Genomic DNA, 16355 nt, shown 5'->3' with positions numbered 1-16355 from the left:
CCTACAAACTGCATTGGCTTTTGCTAGGCACTGTATGTTTATGTCCCCCCCCCCCCCGCATTCAGGTGCTGAAACCTAATTCCCAGTGTGATGGTATTTGGAGGTGGGGCCTTTGGGAGGGGATTAAGTCATGAAGACAGGGTCTTCATAAATGGGATTCGTGCCCTTAAAAAAGAGACACCAGAGAGATATCTCCTCTCATCTACCATGTGAAAACTCAGTGAAGAGCCCCCTATGAACAAAGGAATGGGCTCTCACCAGACACCAAATCTGTCAGTGCCTTGATCTTGGACTTCCCAGCCTCTGGAACTGTGAGAGATCTATGGTATCTTGTTATCGCAGCCCACATTGACCAAGAGCGCTTCTGCCCACATGAGCCCGGTCTGGCCATCCTGACTGTGGACACTTGTGTTGTGTGGGCCTTGTTGAGGTTGGTCCTCATTGGCTCTACACTGTCACCACCTTCAGGGCCCTGGACGGCCATTCTTACCACCTGCTCCCAACTTCACCGTATTAATTAGGATGATACATTCTTCTGTGATGACAACAATAGTAATACTCCCAAACTTCAGTGGCTTAAGGTAATCAGTTTCTTTCTCCCTCACCTAAGAGTTCAACGTAGGTGTGTTTCATTGGTGGGTGGCTTTCTACCAGGTGGTGAATCAGGGCTGAGTTCCCTTCCATCTTGTGCACCTGCCAACCTCTGGGACCGTGGAGTCCTGTGTATTCAGTCAGAAGATGGGCAAGGAGAGGATAGAGAAGACACGCCTGACTCTTACCTGCCTGTGCTTGACAGTGACAAGCATCGCTTGTGCTCACGCTCCATAGCGGACACCGCCCCCCCCACGCTCCCTTGGGTGTCCAGGGACTGACAACATAGTCTCCAGTTATGCAGCTGCTTCATGTGACCGCTCCATAGTAAGGAAGGACAGCCACACATTTTGCTAGAGAGTAGCCGTCTGTTGCTACCCGAACCCGGGACTATTTCCAGCCCTAACAGCGAGCACATAAAAGGCTAGACATCAAGTACTCTTACAGAAGTTCAGGCCTATTCGCCGTATCACATTATGAAATCAGATGAAGGAGTCACAGAACACTTGAAAAGGGAAAAAAACCACCCCATTGTATGTGCTCAATTGAACCATGTGGAAATGCTGTCTTGTAGATAAAAAAGAGCCTTATGTTGGCAATTTCATATGATTCAACCAAATATATTGGGGAAGTGTTTCCAAAACAGTTTTTCTTAGAACTCTAGCTCATAATTTTGGGAAAATACTGCATACTTTAGACTCTGCTGGGAGACTCTGATACACGTTAGCCAATTAAACACTTTTAAAACCCCTGTACTTAAGAAAATCCTGCATTGTTCCGTTTCTTTAATCAGTGATTTCCTAAGTAAGTGTTGTCTAATCAGTGATTTCCAGGCTAATTTGTGCGTAGAATTTCCCAAATGCCTACTAAGCCCTCATAGAATTAGTCTCTTACCTCGTGCACTTTGGGAAACTCTGCATGGAACACACCAAAGAATCCATTAGTGAATCCTTTTATAAAGCAGAAAAGAAAGGGTTTTCCCTACAAAAACCCGTGCTGCCTGAGCACGTTGGTCGACGTGATGCGCATTTGTGGAGTGAACGAACGCCTTTGAACTATTCCCATCTCTCTCAGCCTTAGGTGTTTCCATCTGCAAAATGAAGATGACAAATTAAATGAGAAGAGCCATTTGAAGAGCATGGGAAGGGGTGCAGATGTGCTCACTTCTTCCTTCCATTACCATCCATGAGATTGAAGAAAGCAGCCGCTTGCCACGTAGAGGACACCCCGTTTCAGCAGCCACATGTGGGATTGCTTTGGTCCCGACGTGCAAACATGTTTCAGCCCAGCTTCTTGAGAGCTCACGTGGATATCTGGGTCTGGCAGAGTTATTTTTATGTGTTCAAGAGAGAAGAAAATAAAGAGCAACATCCTCGTGTTGACACGAAATGGCCTCCCTGTGATTCTGGGCTGGAGGTGGGGGCTGGGGCGGGGCTGAGGAAGCGGCCACGCTGAAGAGTCCACATGGAACCACTTTTCCATGGTCTAATCTGGGAACGGGAACGCTCTGAGCTTGGAATAGAGTTATGGCTCTGGTTAGAGAACTGATTCGCTGGGGCCAGTGTGGCCTCTGGCAGGGCCTTGGACACAGCTGTCCTTCCCCTGTCCTGACCTCCCTCGGGCAGCTTCATCTCCAGGCCTGGCAGAACCCCCAGAACAGATCTTTCTCCTGCCCCCAGCAAGGTTCTTCACTGACTTCCAAACATGTGTGACTGGTTTGGCCATTGGAGTCTGAGGCCCCTCTGCAAGGGGGCCTCCCCGGGATGGGTCTTCTTCCCTCCTGCACACTTGTCATGGTTTCCAGCGGAGTCCACGTGCCTGGCCCTCTTGCAGGACTCCCACCCTCAAGGCTCGTTCCAACGTGAAGAGGACGCAGCTAAGTGTCCTTATGCTGTGTCTGCTTTTCAGGTTGCTGTGGGACTGGTGCCCCTCAGATGTCCTCCTGCCAGCAGCCATGTGTGGCCCCCAGAGCCAGAAAGACCAGGTGTGAGTCTTGCTTGGCCACGAGTGAGCCATGTAACCTTGGACAGGTACTCTAATCTCTGCATCTCAGTCTCTTTATCTGTCTAATGTGGATAATTATGGTTGTTTCGCTTGTCATTCAATGGTCACGCAGTCCCTGAGGGGCATCACTCTACATTCCAGGCACGGGACGGGCAGAGATGAGCTACAGCTGGTCTCTGCCGTAAGCAGGTGGTGTTCTCCAGCTAAAAGATGCCCTTAGGCTGGGCATCTACAACATGGTGAAGTGGAAGTAACTGGGGCTTTAATGCGGACATCCATGCGCTCGAATCCCAGCTCCGACGTTCGGTTGCTCTGTGACCTTGGCCAGGATGCGCTTTCTTTCTTTCTTTCTTTCTTTTTTTTTTTTTTTTAAAGATTTTATTTATTTATTTGACAGAGATAGAGACAGCCAGCGAGAGAGGGAACACAAGCAGGGGGAGTGGGAGAGGAAGAAGCAGGCTCATAGTGGAGGAGCCTGATGTGGGGCTCGATCCCATAACGCCGGGATCACGCCCTGAGCTGAAGGCAGGCGCCTAACCGTTGTGCCACCCAGGCGCCCCCAGGATGCGCTTTCTGATCCTCAGCTTCCTCCTCTGAACAATGAGGAGGTTTAACTAGATAATCGCTTTTCCTCAACGCTGTGTGGCTGCATGAAGTCACCAACCTAGAAGTCAAAAGGAAAAATAAATTAGTTGAATTGATGCCATGTAACTAAGCCTAGTGGGTGCGGTGGCACTTACTCTACCCTGGGCATTCCACACGGAGGACATTTCCGGGAGTCCTGTGTGTTCTTGGGGAGGTAGCCTGAGCTTTGGCAGCCGGTAGACTTAGGATCTAATCGTACTCCTGCCACTTACTGGCTAAGTGATTTTTTAAAAAGCTTTTATTTATTTACTTAAATTTTCTTATTTATAGAGCGAGTGTGTGAGCCAAGGGAGGGGCAGAAGGAGAGGGAGAGGATCTCAAGCACACTCTGCACTGAGCGGGATGGGGAAGGGTTCCGGTCCCATGACCTTGAGATCATAACCTGATTTGAAATCAAGAGCCGGACACTCAACTGACTGAGCCACTCAGGCACCCCTGGCCGAGGCACTTTGAATGAATTCCTCAGTGTCTCTGAGCCTCCGTTGCCCATTATAAAATTGGGGGCAAACACACACTTTGCAGTGTTGTTGTTGTAATAATTAGAGCTTGCTTAAGGAGAAGTAGCCGGCACAGTAGAGCCTCGCTCCATCGTCCTGAGACTCAGCACACTGAGTCCCGGGAGAGCAGGCTCTGCGTTGGGCCCGCTGGTCTCTGCAGGGCCCAGCACAGGACTGGGCGGGGGCACATTCTCAGTGAATGTTTACTGAGTGAAGGAGTAGATTTTATTCACTATGCCTTTTTTTTTTTTTAAGATTGATCTATCGATTGATTGATTTATCTATCTGTGGGAGGATACACACACCTGCGCGTGTTGTGGGGAGAGAGGCAGAGGGAGAGGGAGAGGAGCAGACTTCCCGCTGGGTGTGGAGTCTGACGTGAGGCTCCCTCACGACCCTGAGATCAGGACCTGAGCGAAATCAAGAGTTGGATACTCTGAGGACTGAGCCACCCAGGCGCCCTGCGCTGCACTCTTGTAACCTGGGCCTCAAACAAGCATGGTTTCCTCTGTAGCAGGTGGTGAATAACTGGGAAGCGGAAAGCACGTTAGACCCGGATACAGGCCTGAGATATAGCTTATGTAGCATGGACTCTCCGCATTAATACCTGGAAGTCCCTGGGCAAGTTGTGGCACCTTCTGGTACCTCGGCACCCGAGTCACCTCACATGCAGGTTGTCTACCTTGCTGGGTGCCGAGGGGCTCCAAAGAATGTGCGGCTGTGAAAATACTCTGTAAACTCTGAATTGCCATCCACATGTAGATTATTGTTGCCAGCTCCGTGCCCACAGAGGGCCACAAAGCTGCTGCCATCTGCCATCGGGCCTTGGAAGGTCCGCTGGCCCAGCCCTTGGGCATGTGGACTTTGGGATTTCGCATGCGGGGAACATCATCAGGAGACACCATTGAGCCCTCCTTGTCCCAGGGAAGCAAACGTGCGTGGCTCACTGTCCCTGTGGATATCAGTGAAATGTTTATACAACACAAGCAAGGCTTCCAGAGCATCCTAAAGCGATGTTAACTCTTGTTCTGTGCCACAGAGTTTGCATAACATCTTTTTAATCTTCTTAGTGACTCTGGGAAATTGGTACTGTGACCATTTTTTTTAGGTAAGGAAACTGAAGCCCAGAGAGGTGTAGAAAAGTGCCAAAGGACATGGGGTTGTTACGGGCAGAGCAGCCCAGGCTTTCTGACTCTAGGCCTGACACCTTTACTGTCCTTCTACTTCCCATGAGAAAAAAGATCTTGAAATTACCCAGCAAACAAGAAGTCTGTTCTTGATTTATCTTGCTAGTCTCCAAGGAACTCAGCCTTAGTTGGGAGCATAGTAGGTACTCAGTATTAGACTCGGGGCATCAGAGAACATGGTTTTCGAATCAGGCAGATCTGTATTCAAATCCTGCTCAGCCCCTGCTCAGCTGTGTGACCTTGGACAAGGCACTGCACTTCTCTGGCCTTCCCATTTGCAAGATGGTGAGAGTGAGCATCCCGGCTGGGCTGTCACGTCAGTGGAGAGCCTACAATAAGGCGCTGAGTAGTAATGCGACGCCTAGCAGGAATGTAATTAATGCAGGGCTCGCTAATTGACAAAAGCTTAAAAAAGTGGCCTTTAAACTCTCTCGTTTGAGTGGAACACATGGAGGGTGAACTTGGGAACTCGTTTCTCTTTAATTGCTCCCCCCTCTCTGGCACACATTTATTTTTAAAATCCATGCGTGTGGAAAACGTGACAGGACCCACGTGCCTGATTCCTTCACGCCTCAGTCAGCAGGCACTGTGAGGTTGGAGGCCTTCACCCGTCTTCCTCCTCCAGGGCCTCAGAGACAGAGGTCTCCTTTGCCTCTAATCCGGATGAGCTCCCTCACTGAGTCCAAAACAGGGGACTTGCCCAAACTCACCTGGACACAGGAAGGTTAAACCTCTCCTCATTATCAGTGCAAAGCACACTATACCTCGGGTCGCTGGCAGCTAGGCACTGGTTGTACATGTGACATGGTCCTCTGTATCATCTGGTTTCACAAAGGAATGATGAATACACCCATTTTACAGATGGGGAAACAGGTCCAGGGAGCCATTTCTCGAGCTTATGTCACGTGCCAGTTACCATGCTAGGTGTTTTGTTTGCCTTCTCTTTAATTTTTATGAGGGATTTGGGAATGTAGAAACCGAGGCTCAAGGATGTCAGTTGATTTGGTCAAGGTCACTAAGAGTTAAATGCCATTGCTAAAACCAGATGGAACGAGACTGCACTCTCACACAGCAGAGCCCTCTAGAGGTGTGGAGGTAGAGCAGGGCGGCATGCAGCTCTGCCCAGGAGGTGACTCAGGCACCGGGGTGCCTTCTACCTTTGCTGATGGAGTGTTGCCTTGTTCCCTCGGTTGAAGCTCTTTCACTTCCACATATGTGCTCCGGTCCATGGGCAGGGGAAAGTGGCAGTGGAGGGTAAGCAATTTCCAGTTGCAATTTATTGGTGAGAACATAGCCACCCCTGGCTGCAAGGGAACGTGGGAAAGGTAGGCACTAGCCAGGTGACCGTTTGTCCATCCCAAACTCAGAGAGTGGAGGTGTTCCATCCCCGCTACAAACGGTGAGTCACAGAGCTGGCTTTGGCACACAGATCTGTCTGCTCTTTTCATCTCTCTGTGGCTCTTGGGGGCTAGGGCAGATTCCTTCCCTGACTTCTGCCACTCTCCAGTATTCTAACCATCTTGGTCCATTGAGTCAGACACCTGCCAACATTAGTATAGTAACTGGGCATTTACTGTGTGCAAACATACGGTGCTTTCATGCATTTTCAGTTAGTCTTTAGACTGAAGGCCTGTGTGTAGAGATATGATAAGGGGTCAGTTGATCTGAAATGCTCGGTGGCCCTGGGTGTGAGGATGGGGCATTTCAGCTTCCCACTTCTTTCCTGTATAGTTCAGTGCTTAAGAGGTTGGGGTCCATATATGTCCTTTGAGATAAATATTGGTATTTTCAAATGATGGACAATTGTCTGACCATTATGAAGAACAAAGCAGATATTTATATATTGACCTGGAAAGACTGCCTAGCAATATTGATAAGTGGAAATCGAAAGGGACAGAACACTGTCTACAGTGTGCCACGTATGGGGAAGCATAACCCATTTGCGTCTGTTAGAGGAAAAGAACTTTTGAAAGCTTGAAACAAATGATGATGGAACAAGACGCAGAAAGACAAGAGCAAGAGAAACATACCCATTCTGTGCATATCTTTGTTGTTGAATTTGGTACCATGTGAATATATTTCCTATTTTTTATCCAAGTAAAAATAAAAATGAAAACCAGACCTTGGGAGATGGAGACAGCTAGATGACCCTGGGGACGTCCCTCAACCTCTCGGAGCTCCTGTTTCCTGATGGGTGACATGGGGAATAAAAATCACAAAGCAGATCAGCCTCACACTGGAATCGAAGGTGGTAATGGCCATGAAGGGCCACACAAAGCAGGACAAATCATTTGTCCACGGCAAGCGTGCCCTATCATCATTATAGTTCCTTCTTGGAAGGACAGAGAGTAGAAATTCTGTTTGTCTCAAGGACCCTCAGTCAGGGTTTGGTATTCCTTTTGGCCTTAGGAGGGCTTTCAGTGAGGTTAAAGGAACCTCCCACCGAGAGCGCACAGGCCTTCCCTCTAGCTGTCTTTGGGAAGTTCTCTCTTGGCCACGAACATAAGGAAGTTGGCAAAGCAGCCAAATGCTGATATTCCTTGGTTCAGGAAAACTAGGACCTGGGAAAGGATTGTCCATCCCTGGACAGCACAGACCCTGCTGGCATCTGGATGCCTGTGACTCTCCTTCTGACCTTTGGAGACACTAAGTGATGGGAGTAGAAGATCTCTCAAGGTCATTAGTCGCAGCCCCTCCTTAGATGTGCTGGGAAGGGGCCCAAGTTTGCATAACAGATTAGTGACAATGCTGGGCCTGGAGCCCTGGTTTCTCTCTAAACTTCCTAGGGAGGCCATCAGGGTCAAGCCTACTGCTCGAACCAATATGGAGCCATGGGCTTTACAGGAATTTGCCCTTACTCATGCACTCTGCGGATAGGTCCCGAGCACTGCTGTGTATCAGGCCAGGGCAGGAGACCAGGGGTAGGGATAGGAAGATGGTTAGACCTCATCCCCTCTCTGGGGGACAAGCCAGGGGGTGAGGGTTCGAGGGGGAGAGGGGAATAAGTTCCACTTGAGAGATAAGAACAAAGGCCTGGAGCTCACAGTGGGGAGAGTTCACATGAGGACGGGAGAATCTGAGGTGCTATATGTTCATCCATTGTCATTCATTCATTCATTCATTCACTCACTCAATCACTCATTCCAGAAACTTTCTCTGGAGGAAGAAATGATATAAATGCATATTGGTGACTCTCTGCTAGGCATAACAGGCTTCAAGTTTTCCCATACATTGTCGGATATAAAATCATAAAGACACAATGTAGTAGGAAGATTATAAACTAGATTGTCAGACAAATCTGGGTTGAAATCCTGGTACCACCACCTTTTTAGCTGTGGAACTTGAGGGAAAAATCAGTTAACTGCTCTTAGCCTGCTTCCTTATCTGTCAAATGGGGTTAATAATCAAAGAATTGTCATGAGGGTTGAAAGAAAGGATGTTTGTAAATTATTCCACATATGGCTTGGCACAGAGGAGGCGCTCAATAAAAATGCTGGCTCTCTTCCCTTCCTGTATCTTAGAGAAGTTTTTTTTAGAGATGAATTATTGCCTATCATGGCTTCTAGAATTAAACTGTATTTCCTGAGAAGTGAGCACTGATCTAGCATAACACTCTTGGCGCTTTGCTTACCTGATCTTTCAGGATGGGATGGCCTNCTTCCATTTTATCAAAGACATTCCACCGTAGCTGGACTTAATTCATAAGGCTGCATTAAAGAGAAGTCTGCATGGGAAGTGTGGCTGCCCTCTCTTGGGATCTGGACTTCTGTTTTCTCTGGAGCTGGAAGGCCAAAGCTCCCATGCCATGGAAGATCATTCCAGATTGGTCTCGGGCCCCACAGGCCTATCTTCCTTAGAGTTCCCATCTGGGGGTATTGCTGTTGGTTGAATTGAGCCCTTCAGGAGGATGGCCTGAAGTCCTAACCCTGAGTACCTCAGAATGTGTTCTTATTTAGAAATAAGGTCATTGCAGATGTAATTAGTTAGGATGACGCCATACTGTAGTAGGGTGGGCCCTTCAGGTAGTGTGACTGATGTCCTTATAAGAAGACCATGTGACGAGAACGCCACAGGACAGGAGAGGCAGAGATTGGAGTACCATGCAAGTCTAGAAAGGCCATGGAGTGGCGGCCACCGCCAGAAGCTGGGAAGAGGCATGGAAGGATTCTACAGGTTTCAGAGGGAGAGTGAGGCTGTAGGCGTCTGACTCTGGACTTCTAACCCTCAGAACTGGGAGACAATACAGTTCTGTTGTTTCAAGCCACCCAGTTTGTGATGCTTTGTCACGGTGGCCCTAGGAAAATTAATAAGGTATGAAATGAATGGATATTTAATCCGTATCTTTGAAGTTCAGAAATCGAACCCCCAAACGTCCTCATTTCTCCGGCACCAACAATTTAGTATAGGATGTGACAGAGGCAGCGAGTCTATCACAGGAGTGGGAAGATGGGTGACTGGCTGGGAGCAGGGCCCCGCAGCTGCTGGAGGCAGGCTGCCCTTGACCCTGGGTCTGGATGCCTAGTCCACTGCTCGCTCCACCGGGACAGTGACAACAGGTACGAGTGAGCTCCCTGGTTGTGATCCTGGGCTTTGGAGTCTCTCTGCCTCAGTTTCCTTGCTTGTGTTTTTTGCCTAGTCTAGTAAATAAGCATCCAATAAATATTGGCTGCAACTGTCACGATTATTGTTATCCTATTCTGATGTCACACGTTAAGTGGTTCACATGTACTATTTCATTTAATTCGCATGGTAGGCCTTCAGGTAAACATTGTTATTCCAGTTTTGCCAGTGAGGAAGTGATTTGCTCAAATCACACAGATAGAAAAATGGAGGCGCTGGCCCACGGACCAGCCATGCAGCCTCCTGTTGTCCCCTCGGCTCCTCTCCAGCTACTTCCGTTCAGACTCAGCTTTCTGGGCCTCAGAATCAGCCACTCTCTCCAGGACGGCCTCAGGCCTTCCATTTTCTGACTTGGTTGTACTGTCTGGCCAACCACACGCTCTGCCTGAAAATGTCAGCTCTCCTTGATTATTTTTTATTCTTTCAAAATAGCTCTCTGGCTAAAATATAATTTTTAACATGGTGAAATCACCGTTTTCATACAAATATAACAGGAATATGTATGAAAGATGTTATTTTAACTTACTGATTAATGATGAAACTAATGAGAGATTAAATGAGAATTTGGCTTCCAGAAATTTATATTCTCTTTCAGACAAAATCCATTTTGATCACTAGGACAAGGGACTATTTGCATTGCCAGGGACAGGGAACATTAACATTACTATTAGTTTTCTAGAAATTAAATTGTAACCCCCAGATAAAAGTTGTCAAGTAAACTCAATCAAAACTATCAAAGGTGTATAGAATCTGGTAATTCTTGGACCACCAGATAATGCTCAAATTCAGCTGAAAGAACACCCTTCTGCCCATTTCCAGTCTTTGACAAAATTTCCTGATGCTCTTTTTAATGTGTGTAGTGCAAAAGGGTTTTTATCCACGAGATATGTAGAACACCTATAAATTACTAAAAGACAGCTGACCCCAAAGAAAAACAGGCAATTCGCAAAATAGCCAATAAAAATGAAAACATGCTCAACCTCATTTGTAATCAACAAAACGGAAGTTAAAACTGCAATGAGATACCATTTCACACCCACCCAGATATAACTGGCAAAAATTTAAAAGTCAAGCATTAGCAAGAATACAGTCCTAGTAATTCTCACACACCGGTGGTAGGGGTTTCCCTTGGTAAAATCACCTTGGAAAAAAAATTGTCAATATAGCTAGTAAAGCTGAAGATGTGTCTGTCCTGTGAGGGGAGAATCTCCTCGTCGTACATTTCCCAGAGAAACTCTTGCAGGCATACCTAGACAGACTCACGCATAGACAGACGTGTGCAAGATGGTCATGGCAGCCTTATCTGTAATAGCAGGTCATTGGAAATAACCTAAATGTCCATCCTCAGGAGAATGGATAAAATAAATTGTGGTGTGTTTCTGTATTCATACAACGGACTACTACATGGCATTAAAATGAATGAAGTTGAATTACAGGCATCCGTAAGGGAAATTCTTGGAATGCAAGAAGCAGGTTGTAGAAGAACCAGTGTGACCTGTGAAAGCTTTGAAACATACAAAACCAATAGTCCTGTTTCGCAAGTACGTGTGTGATAGAAGTGTCAAAATATGGAGGGGAGTGATACACACGAGCTTCAGGACAGCAGTTGCCTCTGGGAGGCAGGGAGGGGAATGGGATTCGGGAGGGTGACACGAACTGCCCCTGTAATGCTCTCATTTTTAAAACAAGTGAGGGATGTGCACATGTTTGTTATACAGTTTTTGATACTTTTTATAGGCCTGAAATAATAATGATTACTAATAATAAGCTAGTATTTCATTTCCCTATGGTTTGGAAGTCCAGAAAATACAGCTCCCCCCACTCTCAGTTGGAAAAAGTTGCCCTTCTCCGAAGAACCTCTGAAAAACCTGATTAAAAAAGCCAAACACAATGGGTCGGCCCTTTTGGAGAGTCGCTCCCGTGTACGCACGCCTTAGTCCTTGGAAACTAGATGCTAATTTAAATGCAGAGGAAGCCATTGAAGGCTCTGCGCTGAGCTGTGCTCCCATTCTTGGCCTGCAAGGACTTTGGGCACTTGCCCCCTCCCCCCTTTCCCATCCTCATCTGCCCGTCCCAGCTTCAGCTTTCTTCTAGTAACTTCACTCTTCTGGTAGGCTCCTAGTTACAGCATCCTACTTCACACCTGAGTGCAATTGCACATGGTTTCCGATGTCTGTGACAGCTTTCTCCCACTTTCCTTCTGGCTGACCCATGCTCTTCCTCCCAGAGCCCCCTAAGGCAATGCTCTCTTTTAAGAAGTTTTCCTTGTTCCGTCAGGATGAGTTAGGGTCGCGTCCGAACTCCCTGAGCTCCCTTTGATATTTGTGTCATAGCCATATTTAATCTTTGTCTTTCCAGCCCCCAGCAGAGTGCACGCGAGCTAGTGTTTAGGAAAGGGATGTGCTGTTTGAGCAAGAAGTTATGTATATAAACCTGGTCTTTACTTCAGCCCCTCCCAGCGCTACTGGTGTCCAGTAATGGCCCCCATGGCCATACAGCAGCATTGCAGGGTGAATTAGAGACTTTGGAAGACTTGGCCGAGACCTCGGGAAAGGGGTGGGATGGGGTGGAGGGGAGGAGTGAACTATGGATGGAGACAACGGCAATGGGCGCAGACCTACGAACCTTCCCCATCACCACGCAGCAAGTTGGAGGCTGGGTGGATGAGAACCCGTCTCTTCATTCCAGGCCAGAGCCCTCGCTTCTGTTCCACCTTCTGTGGCTTAAGGAAACAGCTGCTCCGGATCGTCTTATGAAGAACTCACTACGTGAAACAGGAAATGACTCTCTGGTGCTGGGGTAGTGAAACGGGGTCAGCTGCAGCAGGTGGCTTGGAGGAACTGAAGATTAGAGGCACCGGAGAACGGACAAGCCTCAGGAAAGCGATATTAAACTTGAACAGGGTCTAAGAAAGGTTTCTGTAGTTAAAGTTAAAGCAAGTTTAGTTCCAAAGGTCTGGTGACCCTTCTCAGTGTCCTCACGCATCTGGATATTGGACTGCGTCCCGGCACATCCGTCCTAGAGGATCATCTAGGGACGGACATTTGTGCACAAAACAAGGGAATGACGAATCATCACATAGATGCTGCTGGCCAGGTGTTCATCTTTGAAGATGGAATAAGACAGAGGCTGCAAACAAGATTTGGCTTCCCTCGCTTCTGGAGAAATGTGCATGGTTGTGTTTAATTATCTCTGAATCTCAGGGCTGACACAAGACCTGGAACATGGCAGGTTCACCAAGTTTCACTGAATGATTGGATGAAGCTCTGGAGAAATCCCAGGACCGGAGAAAGCTTCACCAGTCATATCTCATGTATCTGGCTTGAAAGAATGTTGGTGGCAAAATAAACAAGACTTCCTGCAAGAGCTTTTGACATCAGGCTGACCAGAAACATGCCAGATCCGTATGACCAGCTGGTCCAAAACCAAGGAAAGGCTCAGCAGCATTTTTAATGGTTAAGAATTAGGGGTTTGGAGGTTATGATGGTGGCTTTCCAACGCTGCCTGGTTTAACCACCTCCCTTCCCATGGAAATACTCCCAAATACACAGTAAGGCATGAGGTTGCAACAGTCTGGAAGGAACGACTTCCGTGAATAATTCACAGGTCTCTGGGAGAGATTTTTCTCTGACCACAGCATTGATGGGATGAGATTGAGAAATCACTCACTTTGACCTCAAAAATAGAACCACAGTGCTAGGCTGGAATGTCCACCTGTGATGCAGAATGTCTGGCCTCCCATTGCTTGGGAACAACCTTCTAAACAAAGTAGGCAGGCTCCCTTCCCACTGTTCCCACCGTCCACTTGTGGTTCTATTTCTCCAGTCATTTGGTAATGATGACTCCCAATCACGCGCCATCCCGGGAAGCCAAGCTGGCAGTGGGAAGGGCACAGGGGGAAGAGCTTTAGGAACACAACGCTCTGGGGAAAAATGCTTAATTGAGGTTAGACATTTGAAGTTTTACAGATTTTTCTCTTTGCATTATTTTCATTTACTACTGAGAGAGCTAATATTAACATTTGTATCTAACTACAGAGCAAAGGGAGATGGGTGTCTGAGAATCCTATTGTTAACTAATATTTTTACAGCCCTCTAGAGTTTGAAGAATAGTGCTGCAGACCGTTTCAGCCCCCACCCTACCTTTACCACCACCATTTCCACACCAACAAACCCACATTCATGGAGTTCTCACTCCCTCCTCTCCCGGCCCCATAGAACCGTCATCCTCTCAACCACCCTGTGGAAGTAGGAACTCTGAAGATCACTGCTTTTAAATGAAGGGAGTGGGACTTAGGGGTAGTTATGGACTGAGTTCGTCCCCCCACTGTCCCAGTTCATCTACTGAAGCCCTAACGCCCAATGTATTGGAGGAGGGGCCTTTGGGAGGTAATTAGATTTCGATGAAGTCATAAGGGCAGGGCTTGGAGATGGGAATAGTGTCCTTATAGGAAGAGACATCAGGGATCTCTCTTGCTCTCCACCTCACGAGGACACAGCAAACAGCCGTCGTCCGCAAGCCGGAAGAACACCTTCGTGAGAACCAAACCCTGCCAGCACTTTGATCTCAGACTTAGCCCGCAGAGCGGTCAGAAAGAAGTGTTTGTTGTTTAAGCCACTCAGACAACGGTATCTTGTTATAGGAGCCTGAACTAAGACAAGGCTCAAATCACAAAGCCACGTGAGTGGAAAGTGCCAGGCTGTGGGAACTCATGCATGTAAAGCCTTTATGTAACAAGGAGTTTTAGAAGCAAAGGAGAGGTGTGGACCCCTTTCATGTTCCGAGCTTTGTGGGCTAGTAAAAGTGAAGAAATACCAAAGCCAGGGGACCAAAATAACATCTATTCTGAGGGCTTCTATTTAACAAATTAGCACTTTTAACACCCCAACCACATTTCGTTAATTTGTTTTGTTTCTCGGTCTGAAAGAAGTATATAAATTGAAATATTTTTGGCCAGTGTGAAATCTTAGCTATCATGGTGCAAAATAACACCATTTAAAATCTTGAAGGAGACAGTATTATACCAGATAAAACAGAATTAAATGAGTAGATTGTGAGTAATGCAGAGCTATGGTTCTGCAACAGGAATCTTTAAAGATATTTATCAGATTTATTAAAAAAATACTATTTCCTGATATGCCACAGGTGATACGAACCGGCAAGGGGATGCAAATTGAAGAAACATGGAAAGAAACTTGAGCAATGCTCTCAATGTATTTCTGTGGCTGATGTCAGGACTGGGGCAAAAGGCTCTCCAGACTGGCCCTAACTGGCTTTGTGGCTTTCTAACCATGTAATGACCTCTTTGGCCCTGTCTTTCATCAGTCACATGGAAGGCTGAATGCTGGCCATCTGCATCCATCACGTCATTGCTCACCAGAGATGGTTCCCAAATTTGGCCGTCTGGGCTAGTGACGATGTATGTCTTCATCTGCAAATATGATGCTCTGGACAGGATAACCCGCAGTGAGGGCTCATGAACTCTTACAGAACGTAGAGAATTGGAACAAAACGTGCTAGTCCCCTGTGCTGCTGCTGCTATTGCTGCCGCCACTGCCACCACCACCACCGCATGGCGACATGTGTCCACGGGGCACTAGCCCCGCTCAGCCCACAAAAGCAGCCTGGCCTCGTTGAGGGCAGCACACCTACCAATGAGCCGCCCTCGGAGGGCGTGTCTCACAGCCTCCAAACCGAACTCATAACCTCAGCCCGGCTCTATCTAAACCATTAGGAAATAGTTTCTCTGGCATTAGACGCAGAAACGGTAGCATTTCCTCCCCTGAGGATTGCAGGGTGGCCCACAGATTTTGCTAACGAGGTGCCCACAAAGACTTGGAAAAGAAGAGGAGGGCTGTCTTCTGAGGGTTTGGCTGTCAATCAGAACGTGGTAGCTCCAAATGTGTAAAAGCCACCTTTGAAAAGTAGAGTCTCTCTAAGACCAGGAGACCATCAACACAGTTATAAAGGAACGTACGAGCTGCAAGAGGGTCAGCAAGTCAAAGAACACAGATAATAATTGGACACCGAGGCCGGACGCACTCAAACTCCATGCAGGAGAGACATCCAAATCTGTACAACCGAATGCTGGTGCTGACAGCACCTGTCTTCCGAGCACCTGTTCCCTGCTGGGAAGAGTGTTAAGTGCCTTTCATACCATGTCTCATTTCACATTTGAAACAGCCTTAGGCAGTAGGTATCACTACTGCCATTTGACAGGTAAGGAAACTGAACTGAGGATCAGAAAGGATACACAGCCCACCGAAGGTCACAGAAGGGGTGAGTCCTGGAGCAGGACCCAGATGAGCTTCTGCTCCTCGCCGCCCTGAGCACCTGCTGGCCCAGCCACAGGACTCTCTCTTTTGATCCAGTCTCCAGAGAAGATAGAACCAGACAGCTTCTTGGTGAAGAGTAGGTGCTGGGGATTGGAGTGTTTCCCTGGGTTCACAGCTGAAGCCCCAAGCCCCAGTGTGACGGTCTTAGGAGGTGGTGTCTTTGGGAGGTAATAGAGTTAGATAAGGTCACGAGAGGGATTCCATGTTGGGATTAGTGGCCTTATAAGAAGAGACACCAGAGAGCCACCTCTCTCTGCCATGTGAGGCCACAAGAGGACAGCTACCTGCAAGCCATGAAGAAAGCCCTCATCAGGGAACTGAATCTGCCAACTCTTCCATCTTGGACTTCCTGGCTTCCAGAACTGTGAGAAATGAATTCCTGTTGTGGAAGCCACCCAGTCTGTGGTGTTTTTAAAGGGCAGCTTGAGCAGATAAGACAGTAGGAAATGAACTGCTCAAGGGCATGACCTGTTTGG

At 47.6% G+C, this 16355-nt stretch overlaps 1 long non-coding RNA gene across 1 annotated transcript; it reads right to left on the bottom strand.

The window, feature by feature from the left end:
* Positions 1-1527: 1527 nt before the first annotated feature.
* On the bottom strand, positions 1528-2493 carry LOC103670678. Its single transcript, XR_570634.2, has 2 exons — positions 1772-2493; positions 1528-1681 (listed from the first exon to the last, which is right to left on the bottom strand). It is a non-coding gene; the product is annotated as an uncharacterized LOC103670678 (long non-coding RNA).
* Between the last annotated feature and the right edge of the window lie 13862 nt (positions 2494-16355).

This window comes from Ursus maritimus, unplaced genomic scaffold (assembly GCF_017311325.1).
Source record: "Ursus maritimus isolate PB19 unplaced genomic scaffold, ASM1731132v1 scaffold_12, whole genome shotgun sequence".
Classification (NCBI taxonomy): Eukaryota; Metazoa; Chordata; class Mammalia; order Carnivora; family Ursidae; genus Ursus; species Ursus maritimus.
The sequence above is the reverse complement of the archived record's forward strand: the minus strand, read 5'-3'. Positions and strand labels throughout refer to the sequence as shown.